Consider the following 12,993-nt stretch of genomic DNA (forward strand, 5'->3'; position numbering starts at 1 on the left):
TCTTCCACAATAACGTATTTTTTTCAAAACTCTGCTAACAAAAAAGAGGTCGGACGGAGGCTGAGCAATAAAGAAATGATTTGATGAAACAGGCACTTGACAGGTGGCTCGCGTCGCATCCTCGCATGCAGCACTTAATTGTTGGTTGCGCTTACGTTGACGGCGCAGAGGATGCACTGAAAAATGGCTTTTAAGTATTAATGCCTACAAATAAGCGGTTGCTCCCTATGTGACATTAAAACCCTTGCATTAAGAATTGCAATAGTTAGTTGCGTAGACCGGTCTGCTTCTGAGGATGGGGTATCGGGTTGTGTACATGTTCCCGGGCCGACTATGTACTGGTAAATACTCGGTAATGTGATTTATGCCTAAACTGAGATTAACTAAATGTACGAGGCTTAGATTTCTCGTAGCGGTGCGCCCCGCCCACCGCGCGCTATTGGCCGCCATCTAGAGCTGGGCGGAGCGTTGCTTAGATACTAACTTAGAAGCCTTTTTAACGTCAATCTAATATTATTTATTTACAAAACGATTCATTCATTTAGTTTAGAGCTTTAATGAAAATTAAAGTATAACAATGTAAACTTCGATATTCGGATCGATAATTTTACAATTCATTAATTGTTTCTTATTTTCAGTTATATAAAATCCATTTCTAGAGTTCTTGTTTGAATTCGAGGTTAAAGTTTTGAATTATGTACTACGTAGAGTAGTGATTTACCGCATGGGTTAATTAATTAGTTAAACCTAACGCAGCATTGCTATTTTTCATACGTTAAAAAGAAAAGAAAAAATGTACTAAACTGTAATTCTGTTCTTGTTTTTTGAGGATTTGAGAAAAACCTTTTCTTATAGAATATTTTTGACTAATTGATAGGTCTCAACAAGGTACGAACATAAGTGCTTTAACAGCGATTTAAAGTTAGAAATTAGCACACACTGGCTTTGAAATCTTAGTGATTAGACCGCGTATTCCATATTATACGCAAGCTCATGAAGAGATTGTAGAGTACGTGAGAGAGAACAGTATCCTTAGTATGAGTTTGCGTTTTAGTTCGGCGCTCTGATTGGCCGGCTCAAATAAACCAACCAATCAGAGTCTCGAACGCCCTCATGTTTCGATTACTTTAAACGTAAAGCAAACACATACTAAGAGTAGAGAGGTTTGTTTACGTAACCCATACATAGCTAGTGCTTATCTACCTTTAGCAAATACACGAACAAAGCTTAAATAAATAAATACAATTAATGAGTGATCAACACCGTGTAAGTACTTCTATTGCTACTGTATGCTAATTAATTAAAAGTTTATAGAGTTAGCGCAAAATAGACTGTAATTAGATTATAATTATGCTTTTTTATTTATTAGTCATTAACTTCTGCCGCGGCTTTGCCCGCGGTCCCGTGTACAACAAAGGTTTTCTATGTTTATTCCAGACCATAACCTACTACTGTTCCAAATTTTATACCGATCTTTTCAGCTGTTTTGACGTGATTGAGTAACAAAACAAAGGTAAGCATAAACTTACAAACATTTAACAGAATACGCATATCTAAAACAGAATACAAATACTCATTCTCGTTTTCAGTTTTATAACAAATCAGAGTACCTGTATCTTCAATTCTTCATGCACACTTAGTATAACGCATAGGTGGTACGTCCACCTATCCTGTAGGTGTTGGCGTGGAAAAACTGTGGATATAAACGTTTCACGAACGAATTACCGATACGCTTGAATTCTCAGCTTATTAGAATATTGTCTTTCATTAATCACATTTCCAGCTGAACAAGCGATCGTAATAACAATCTCGGGAAATTCAATTAGCTGGATAATCTGCTTTGGTTGCTACGTGTTTCGTTACACGAGGAAACGTAAGGCTTCAGGTGGGGGAAGTGCTTCAGCGAGTGCAGGCCTCGCGTGCAGTGCGGGGCGCGGGGGCGCGGGGAGGGGTGGCATGGGGGCTGTAAACATAACGGCGAGCGCGTGTCAGGGCGCGGGGGGCGCGCGTCACGGCCCGTTAGCGCGGATCCTCGGCGCGTGCACATGTCGCCCCGGCACGCGCCCGCGCCACTTTTTATCCTTATTTTTTTCTGTTGCCGTTTTTGTTTTCTCCCTTTGTTCGAAATACGAATTAAAGCCTCTATTTCGATTTCTGGGTGAATTAATGAAGCCGGGTTTAAGATATCACGATTGTACGTCCGATAAGATTTTGTTATTCATTCATAGTTCGTCGTAACTTTAATTTTGGATGCCCCAAAGTTATGGCAACCTGTCGATTATCTGATTGTTCATAATCTCGATAAAAGCGTTTTAAGTCAGTCTGGTCTGATCTCAAGGAGAATTCAATTTAGTTTATTTATTTACAATTTTAGTTGGTGATTTAAAATTATCACATAAATCAAAAAGCGGACAGGTTGGTATTTGTGTCGGAGATATATGTACCTACATAAATGTGGATACAAACTATGCAAATCCTTAAACACGTTCATAAAGTATGCGAGTACACGGTTGATAGATAAGTAAATCAAAATAAAACAGTTGAAGGGTAGATGCGTATGTTTCAGCTGCAGGCGTGCAGAACCGGTCAGTGGCGCGCGGCGCTGCGGTGCTGCGCAGGCGCAGTGCAGGCGGCTGACGCTGTCGCCGTGCGCCATTCCTTACAGTCAACTTTTATTAATTGGGCAGATGAGAGCCACGGCTTCCATGATGAATGCTTATCCCTTATACGGCCAGCAGTTCGCGAAACCTTTTATAGATTCTCAATTAAAAGTGTCTATTATAGTTAATAGGACGATCAGACATTGCAGCGTTTATAGGAACAAGAATATTTGCTTTAAGTAGGTATGTATAAAAACAGGTAATATAACGGAAAGGACGATTAAGTGGAATAAAATATAGTGTAGGGGTGCGGGTGGCAGGTGGCTGCGGCTTAGGGATGCGCCCATTGTTCCGACTTAGATATCGACACACCGCTGATTTAGTCACATAGCCTACCTAGGTGTTGTTTCATACTTTTAGCTAGGTACTTGACTGGTGACTTTAAAATGTAGCAGTATTTAGGAATTTGGACATAAAAAATCTACATTAAAACTTATTTCTTTTAATTTCTAGACTATATTTTACTGTGTTATATCTAGTTTGGAATTTCAATAATTTACTTATTATTTACGTAGGTGTTTCTTTAAGAGAGCATTTTAAAATGAATTAAAATGATACGCTTTAAGGAATCCTAATGAAGATGCTGGTATGTCGGAGCTAATTAATGTCGTGTTTTACAGCTTGTATTGGTTACTAGATGTGGATTCCATTCAGTAAGTAGTCACTTGTAGAGTTTTGTGCATTCCTTTATGTGAATATGTTATTTAAAGGTTTTCTATTGGACATAGGAGTTTGAAATTATCATTCATTACAAGATAGAAATACGTTTACGCTAAAAATTTTTATTTATGTGTGTTTTATGTAAGCAACACTTCATTGAATATAAAGATGTATAAAAAGTTACGGAACCCTATAACAGTTAAGACATTGGATCAAAGAGGTATTGTTCGGTTTACTTATATAAACTGTTCGAAAAGAATCTCTACTAGGTCTCTCGGTCGCGAACTCAAGAATGTGAGTCCTGGCGTGACTTGAAACTAGTAGAGTTTTTCTCGAATAGTTATTTGAGTCAGCTGCTTCTTTTTACTTAGAACATTATGATTTCTTTTACTTGGATTAGTTTAATTAAACAGATGTAAAAAAGTTCGTTCGTTCGTTTCACAAAGTTAAGCTTTTCCCAAAAGCTCCAATAACCATTTTCAAAACTTTGATAGTTTTGTAAGATTTGCATGTAACGTACTTAAATTTCTAATAATAAAATCTAAGTTGTCGATAAAACTGGAATCGAGTGGTGTCGCGTCTAAGGCGCACCCCAGTGTTGAAGACAAGATTCAGCACGCGAGTCGGCGCGCTGCCTGCGCCCGCGCCATGTGTCTTTAACGGATTTATTGGAACGCCTGCGCGTGCGTGTCGGCTACTAGATACCTCCTTTATTTATCGAACACTTTCTCTAAGGATTCTTTTATTAAGAAAACGGTAGTTCGGTTGCGCAAGAAGTAAAGAAGTAGGTATATACGCGTTTTCAGTTGCTCTTTCTATTTCATTATGGATTACTGAACGGACTTTAACGATAAATAAGGCTTTGTTTCTATCCAGTAATCAAAACTGAAAGTTTTACAATATAAGCATTAAGCAAAGTTATACGATATTTGTCAAAAGCTATTGATAAGTATGTAGTCAAGTGGATAATACCTGATATGTACATAAATATATCTAATGGAGAAAACCATGTAACGCATAGTACCTACTGATTTAATTAATTTCTCTTTAATATAGTAAAAAATCTTATCTGTAGAAGGTTGCATGCCACTAATTACATTACATACATGAATTTTAACAATCTGTGGAAAGGAATTCTTGACAATCTGTGTAGTTTTATGGTCTAAACACCCGTTATGAAGGAACAGTATCAATTTGCATATCTTAGCAGTTGGGGGCCTACAGTTAGGTGGCGACTGCGCCGAGTCATATGGCGGGCGCTGGCTGAAACCGTAAAAGCTTGCGAAGTGTGCGCATGCGCACAAAGCGTATTGTGGCGCGGGCGCGGCGTGGCATGGACGACACGCCCGCTCATTACGACGAAAAACAGCGCTCCTCTCCGCTAATTGCGATCATTCTTACGCGCTCCCATATTGAGTCAGCACATGTTCCCGCAGCCGAGGCCGCGCCGCGCCGCGCACTGCTGCTATGTTGCGGTTTGCGATTACTGCGTGTGTAATTGTGTAATGAGTGCACGAGTCCTCAGCAAAAACTCACATTTCAGATATTCATATTTATACAGCTTTTATTAATAAATTATTATAATATTAAAGGTACAGCAGTTAAGGTTTGCGGTAACCGAGCGACGGCTGAACGCGAGAGTTTGCGTGAGCGCATAAGTAGGGCCTTGCAATCGCGTCTATGGTGTTTTAAAAGAACGGAGGCATTCACTTGACTTTTGATTATTGGGAGCTATCAGAGGCATACACAGGCATGCGTACGTGTATTCTTTGACAATTTAATAGCATATGCGCTTGCACCTGCCATTGCAAAAAGTAGGCGCACGCTTCAGGCAGTGAAGCGCGGAATTCGTCGCCGCGGTCGTCCTCTAGCCTATCTTATACGCTATTTATTGGTAATTGATTGGAAAGGTGCATTAAGCCCCCGTGTTATGTTTTTATAACGTTTACCATACTTGGATTTCTCGGGTCTTTAGACCAGCCCTCAACCTAAATATGTATGTCTTGTTTTCACATTTCACGTACTTGGACATACCTGTTCGTCTATTCACGTTATAATAATTATGTGGCATGGATAGCGAGGGTCTGCCTTTTAAGTAACCTTTTGTAAACATCTTTGTTTTTGCTTGAATAGGAATTGGTTCAAAAGGAATATTTAAGTCACCTGCACGATGAAATATTTTGCTTGTGTTCTTCATCTTAGAAATCAGTCGCTACCGTACTCAATCACCAATACCAATTTTGATAATTATTATCATCAACCATTATCATAGGTACGTCTTCTGCTAAACAAAGACCTTAATCTTAAGACCCTTAGAGGGGATTGGACATAATCCCTACGCTTGTGAGGTGACTTGGAGATCACTGTTGAAATACCGAAATTTTAGATCCTGCTGGTCTTTCGTTTTTATTTCACTATTTTACCCCGACTTTGACTTATTACAGTTTCACCCCATGTTAGCAATTTGAAGTTCAACTTACCTACATCTAGGTAACCGTACTTTATAATATAAAAATTAGCGCGTAGCGATGCCCTCGAAGCTCCAAAGTTAAGAATAATTTCACAAACGGAAAATATTGTTTTTGCGTACCTAATTCTCCACAATCATCCGTCTAACAGTTCTAAGTCATAATGCCTGTCCGTAAAAAGTATGGATTCTTTAATTTGGAAAATTGCGTGTCTGCGTCTGAGTTGAAATAAATATAAGTATGTATATCTAAAGCTAACTCTTCATTAAGGGTTTGTATGAGCTGACAGTGCTTTATTTATGGAATAAATAAAATATAAATTAAAAGTGTAATTAAAATTAAATCTTTTATGAACTTGGAATATAAAATAAGTAAATTAAACGGGCTCGGGTTTTATTTGTGGGGACAGCGATCAGTCTGGTTTGGGCGGCTCGCAATACTTGCAGCGCTGGCTCAGTGAAGATGTCTGGGCGAGTTAACGCGTGCCCCGCGGCGGCGGCTGCGGTCGCCGCTCATGTCCGCTTAATGAGTGTTTTAACTACTGTTGGTAAATCATGCTTTTACATCCTTCGGGCTCGCGTACACGACGCCGCGAGTCAGCTGCGAATCATGATTCAGTACTAAAAGGCAATTATCGTATGCAATCGAGTGAACCCGACAACAAAAAGGTAGTACGTGAAAACCAATAAATCTCAATCCATGTTCCAAATATATCGCCCGGAGGACACGGTAGAACATACGGTGGCGGTGTGCCCTGCGTGGGCTGAGTACCGCCAAGTCCTCAGGGATGTGGTCGGCGACGGCGACCTCTCGCGCCCGGCACTGGTTCAGGCCATGGTGCGGAGCGAGAGGGACTGGGATGCCGTCTCCTCTTTCTGCGAAGCAGTCATGCTAGCTAAGGAGGAGGCGGGGCGCGTGAGAGAACAAACCTCCTCACGCCCCAGCCGTCGCGAGAGACACTCCGGGCGTCGGGGATCGCGGGACGATCTCCGGCCACCGTAAGTGCGGGCCTGCGGGCGGCGAGTAAGGGTAGCTCACCGCCCGAACAGAACCAGACCCGTGCGTACGGCGCGTAGCGTTCCGCGCGCGCCTCAAAGAGCCATCAGACCACCACAGATGGGGCCCAGTAGGGCTGATGCCTGATCCGGAGCTGCGGACTACCTAGCGGGTTTACCGGGGCTCCGGCTCGAAAAGCAGGAGAAGGAACGGGGTGGTTTTTAGTCAGTAAGAGTCTGACACTCCCTCTCGCCTCGCCCAAGGTGGGAGAAGTCATTGGATGATTTTCCCCCTGAAAAAAAAAAAAAAAAAAAAAATGTTCCAAATATATATAATCTATATTTTATATAAACGACCGTGTAAGTGTACAGAATAAAATAATATCTGGAGAGCTGTATTTTTATTTAACGGGATAACGTTCTTGTACATACGTAACAATTGAAATAAAGTTCGCAATGTGGTATCCCGAGGGCCGAGCGACAACTCGAAATTCAGATACAAAAAATTGGGTTAGCGCAATTAACCGCCAAAGGTGCCGCGATTTTGCTGGCGGATAATGAATGGGCAATCACGCGCCTTTGATAAGTACGCGGGGTGACCAGCTAGCGGTAACCATCGGTTGTGAAGAAGCCCCGTCCCGGAGACCGGTGCGGCAGGCGGCGCGGGGGGCGCGGTGGCTCTGGGCCGGGCAGGCTGGCAGGTCGCGCGGCGGGGAGCAGGCGGCAGGTGGCGCGAAGGCCACTCCGGGACCGGGAGCGCGTCGCCTCCAGTTAATTGATTCCAATCTGAGAAGCGGCCCACGATAATTCACTCTGTAAGTAAGTGTGTATCCACTCTCACTATCGAGTAATTATAAAACGGTCGACAGGTAACGGCATTTCGATTTTCTATTCATTTTGTAGGGATTTAATTTTCTAGATCGTTAGCGAGTGCTTAAAAAGGTTCGTGGTAAGGTTTGATCATCAAGATGTTATTAAAATTATCTACTTTAAGATTGCAGTTAAGCGTGAGAGTTAATCCGAATAATAAAGCGAAAACTGGCGTGATATAAGAACATCACTCATGTTCTTGCCAAAGGCTTTCTGTACCAGTACCTTAATTATATGATTTTATCGTGAATTAATATGAAAAAAGACGACGCGAGTGTGTGACACGTTTCATTGATATAGTTGACAGTCTTCGAGCTTCCAAACGATTCGGACATCCAAAAGCTTAGAAAGCATAGAAACTAATTTAATTAAAGTTTATAAATGCAACCGGACAATTGTTTCAGTGTTAGTATGAAAATTTAAACTGGAATTCAGGAAAGTAAGTGATTACCAAATTCCTGATAGCAAGCATTATTATAGGCTGGAAATATGTAATAATTCTACGTAACGTAGACATTTAGGACAAGGTGATATGCAATATTTAGGAAAATTAAGTATTTTTTTCTACTGGTACTAGGCAAGGTACTTAATCAGATGATTGTTATCGAAACGTAATATCTATAAATCTGAATAATACATTATTTATCAGGATTCCAAATAAATAGATCTTTGCAAGAAATATGATTTTCATAAATACCAACATTGAAACTGGGAGACAGTGACATAGCAAAAAACAAGCCTCTGGACGGAGACTCCAGACGATTATTTGCATCAGCCGCGCCGCCTAGCGCCGGCAGGGTGAACCGATTTAATTGCCATCATTAATCCATGAACAAGACCGTTCCTTCTTTACGGTTGCTATTTTGAGTACGCGTCGCCATTTTCTGTCCATTTTACTCAAGTAATCATGTATATTGAAAATGACTTAATGAAACGTTTAATAACTGCGATTTATATTTGGTCGTAAAATCGTAATTACATTTATTACAAAAGTTAAATAAATTGATTTGCATATTAATAACTTTTGATAGACCCCGGTTCATGTATTTAATGGATGAACACATTTATTTTATTTTCACTTTTAATGCAAAATGTTGAACCTGTATTGTATTGTTATAATATTTTTTGTAATTGGTTGATGCATTTACACCTTTATAAATAAATATTCTATTATCCTTAACAATATAGTGTTTTCTTCATCCTCACCAATTAATTACTAGAATTAATAGCAGCTAGCAAAGAGAAAAGATTTGATGGCTTAATTGTACTGAACCAATTTGAAAAATAGTTTATTTATCTTAATCTGAAAATTTTGTATCGATATTGGTTATTATAGTTTCGGCTCTAAATATTTGTAAGTAACCATGTAATTTCTCTACCACCTAAACATATACTAGTAGATATGAAGCTATGTCTTCCTAGGCGTTGTATGTGTGCCAAAAGTTTTAAATAAAGAATTGTAATCCCACTTCTAGCTAGTTAGGTATTTATTGAACCATTTTAGTTCATTATAACCTATTCTAATAAATTACTACTAAGTAAGTAGCGATATTCAGTTATAACGTTGTTAGAATAAGATAATTGTTAATAAGTCAATCGGTTTAATTCAATCCAACTTGTCATATCAAGTGAACCTTTTAAATCTACATTATTATCACGGTATCGAAAAGCTGTCAACGTGTAATCTTGACCGTTTTATTAAATTATGCTGTAAACACACGACAGACAAGCACTTCAATGATTAATTACACGTCAATAGTCATGTTGGCGGCAACAAAACATAAGCAACGTTTCAGTCGTTATTGATAAAAAGCAACCGAGTATAATAAAACACTTTGTTAACCAGTGTGATTAAAATCAAATACAAAAAATGCTAATCAAAGGGCGAGTGTGTTGTAAAGTAGCTGTTTCCATATATGTAAGCAGGCAGCGGGTAGCGGGTATCAGCGAACGGTGCGTGCGACTGGCCAGAGAGCGCACGCGCCTAGTAATTACGCGCAAAAGGTCGCGCGCACACATTGCGCTCGCTCCCGCCGCACCGCGCCTGCGCATGCCCCATTCCTTCACCATTACACCGTGTCGCCTCGGGCTCATCTTCACTTTCAACCACTACACGACATTAAGCCTGTGCTGACGTCATTAGATCCTGTAACCTGGATCATCGGGCGATACGTGGTCATCTGGTAGTTGTTTGTTCATGATACACGATGTGCTTTGTGCACAGACCTTAACCTTCTGTGTTCTTGTATAATTGTTTATTTAATTATTGGTTTTCAACATTATTTCTGTATCTATAAAAAGCTATCAATGAAAATCGTAAAGATCAAGGATCAATAACTTTACATAGTAATGTCTATCAGACAAGATCATGAAGATTTCATCTCTTGTTTATGCAATAAACGTAAAAATACTAGTCGTTATGCAAATTATAGAAATTCTTCTTGGCGAATGAAGAAATAATCTCGAACGCAAAGAGATTTCCCATTCACTAAGCATGTTCGCATACGAAATGTTTATGTAAAGAGCCCATCGCATTATTACTTTTAAACAAGTTTTAATTCATGCAAGTTATTTGAAAAATGCAAGTCGATAATTATCCCACATTAGTTGGGTATCAGGCCTTGCTTGCTAAGCATACAAAATTCAGTTAACGTATCAAAGTTACACCATTCCATACATACATGCGTTTGCGCCGCGCCACCGTTGACCGCTTAATCTTCTCGACGGAAATTTTATTTGAGTACACTCCGCAAGAAAAGTGTTCATGTTTAATTTTTAATAACCTTTAATTCAAATTATAGAACTTAAATTATTCACATTTTATGAAACAGTTATTTATGTTTGAAGCATGTAACATTAAAAAAGCGTTTATTTTCATCGCCAATATTTTCCCTATAACTTTTATTCTGATCGAAAGGTGCGCAATGTGCATACTAAATATAGGTGACACTCAGTTTTTGCTACTTATTTTTTAATTGTACGTGCAATTAGTATTTTTTTTTCTGAAAAATTATTTCTATAGAAGGAACACGCTGAGGAAAATGGTACTTACGTTTCAGTGATTTTCCTTTATTTTCTTTTGTGCTAAATAATCTAAAACAATTCATTCAGATTATCTGTATTATATTGTAGAGAAACATTTTATAGGAATGTCAACGACTGTATTAACTTGATATCATAAATGCTTTTAACGATTCCATTTAAATGTACGTAAAGATATGCAAAAACGTAAGCTGAGTGCCAGTGCTAAGCTTTCATACTGCAACAATAAATTGTATGTACGAGTTGTACGACGATGCTATTCGAATCAGACGATAATTTCAAGATTTTATGGATAACTATGGTATAGAACGGTATCGGCCATGATTGCACACACCCGTAGCATTATGAGTCCTCCAATAAATTAACATAATATACCAATAATTATTGGCGATCGACATATAAATTACCCGCCTAAATGTACGCGGTATCACGATCAACGCAATTTATAAACTTATGCATAATTTAGTTACGAAGAAGGATCCTCTATCTAATCTATTTATAGTAATAGTGAGTCTCATTCAACTAGTATGAAATTAAAATCAAAGTACCTATTAAATAACGTTACGATAGTTAAATCATAATGCATTACAGACAATATTCTTTATTTAAATTGCTTATTTAACACCAATAGAGTACTATATTATTACTCACTTAGATTGCTACAAAATATTTTTAAATGGACTACTGACCTAGACTTTATGCAACTGGTAATTTTAATAATAGCTACGAACAGTCTGTGCGAATGCGAATGAACAAAAGACTGCCACTGTTTGAGTTCAGTAGTAAAACATTTGCATAGCACGCTTATCGTATTAGTGCATATTTCCAAAGAAATGTAAGTCAGTGAAAAAAGTATTTGTTGCAAGAGATTTTTCAGATTGTACACTTGAATAAATAGAGTCAGCCAGCTATATTTGAGAACCGTCTGGGTAAACTTCACTGTTTAATTACGGAAAAAGCTTAAAAACCAACTGTTTAAAAGGAAATTGTGCAGTCTCTTTGTCTATCAGAAGCTGTCAACAATGTAATAAAGATGTTTTCAGATAAATGGCTCGCCACGGTCACTCAGTCTGGTAATTATTGAAGCCAATCGCAATTAAGTGTCGGCGACGGCATGTGGCTGTGACAACAAAGCCTCAATTAAGTGCCTACACTGCCTACGACCATGAATTTCATGTGTTATGATTGTGCGACAAGTAGTCGCGTCGGTCGCGTACTGAGGCGACGCGTCGCGGCTCACTGCGTCCTCTAGTCGCAGTCGCAACATCTGCCGCCGCCTTTATGATCCAACGGACTTCACTGCGCAACCTGTCTAGGTAAGTAAGCAATGTAACTCTAACACTATGAATGAAATATTTTATTATTTCTATAACGAATCTTTATCTACATTATGTATCTACGTATTTTTCAGTTATGTACTTGAACAAAACAGATTTTTATAGTAAGTACATAATGCTGTTGTACTCGCTCATAAAACGTGTATATGTTGTCTGGTTATCGTTTGTATTACAGCAATTACCAGATGAAGAAGTTATTTAATTTCAATGTCACTTTGACGGCGAGCTCTTACCAAAGAAGATAAAAATTTTACGATTTCAATTACATACATTTAAAGTCATAATCTGGAAGTATTCATAGCAACCAATTAGGTATTTAATAATCACAATTTAATAACCACATTTGAACTGAATAAAATAACTTTATTGCGTATTATAAAAACCAAGTTAATAGTAATTTTACTGGAAACCTAGTTGAGGTCATTAATTGATTTCAGTAAATCAGAAAAATAGACTTACGCTGTATAGATACAATACACATAATTATAACAATTAATTTAATTTAAGTAATTCAAGTAAGAAGGAACTGTTATTTTGTAGCATAAAATAGGTAGAAAGTGAATATAATTTTTCGCCAAATCGCAAGTGCTTGTAGCGCGTAATGGCTGAGCAGGCTACGTGGTTATAAATAAAACTTTCGCGCGGCGCAAGCGCGTTAAATCGAATCCGACGATGGCTGGAACTCGTCCTGGCGCACCTGCGACAATTTTTATAGTATAAATTTGCATTAATTCATTTAGTCCTGTTTTCAACGCAGCGTATAAATGGGTTAGCCGGTAAGTGGTGGGATCTAGCCGCTGCCGGGCGGCACTGCGCGGGCGCAGCGCGGGTGTCGAGACGCCGCACGCCGGGCGCACGTCGCGTGTCGCCGGCCACCTTTCAGAGTTAATCGACAGACAACAAGCCTATGCGTCTACTGTACTTTCTTTGTCCACTTACTAGGTTGCCTGCCTAAAGACTA

This window comes from Spodoptera frugiperda, chromosome 1 (assembly GCF_023101765.2).
Source record: "Spodoptera frugiperda isolate SF20-4 chromosome 1, AGI-APGP_CSIRO_Sfru_2.0, whole genome shotgun sequence".
NCBI lineage: Eukaryota > Metazoa > Arthropoda > Insecta > Lepidoptera > Noctuidae > Spodoptera > Spodoptera frugiperda.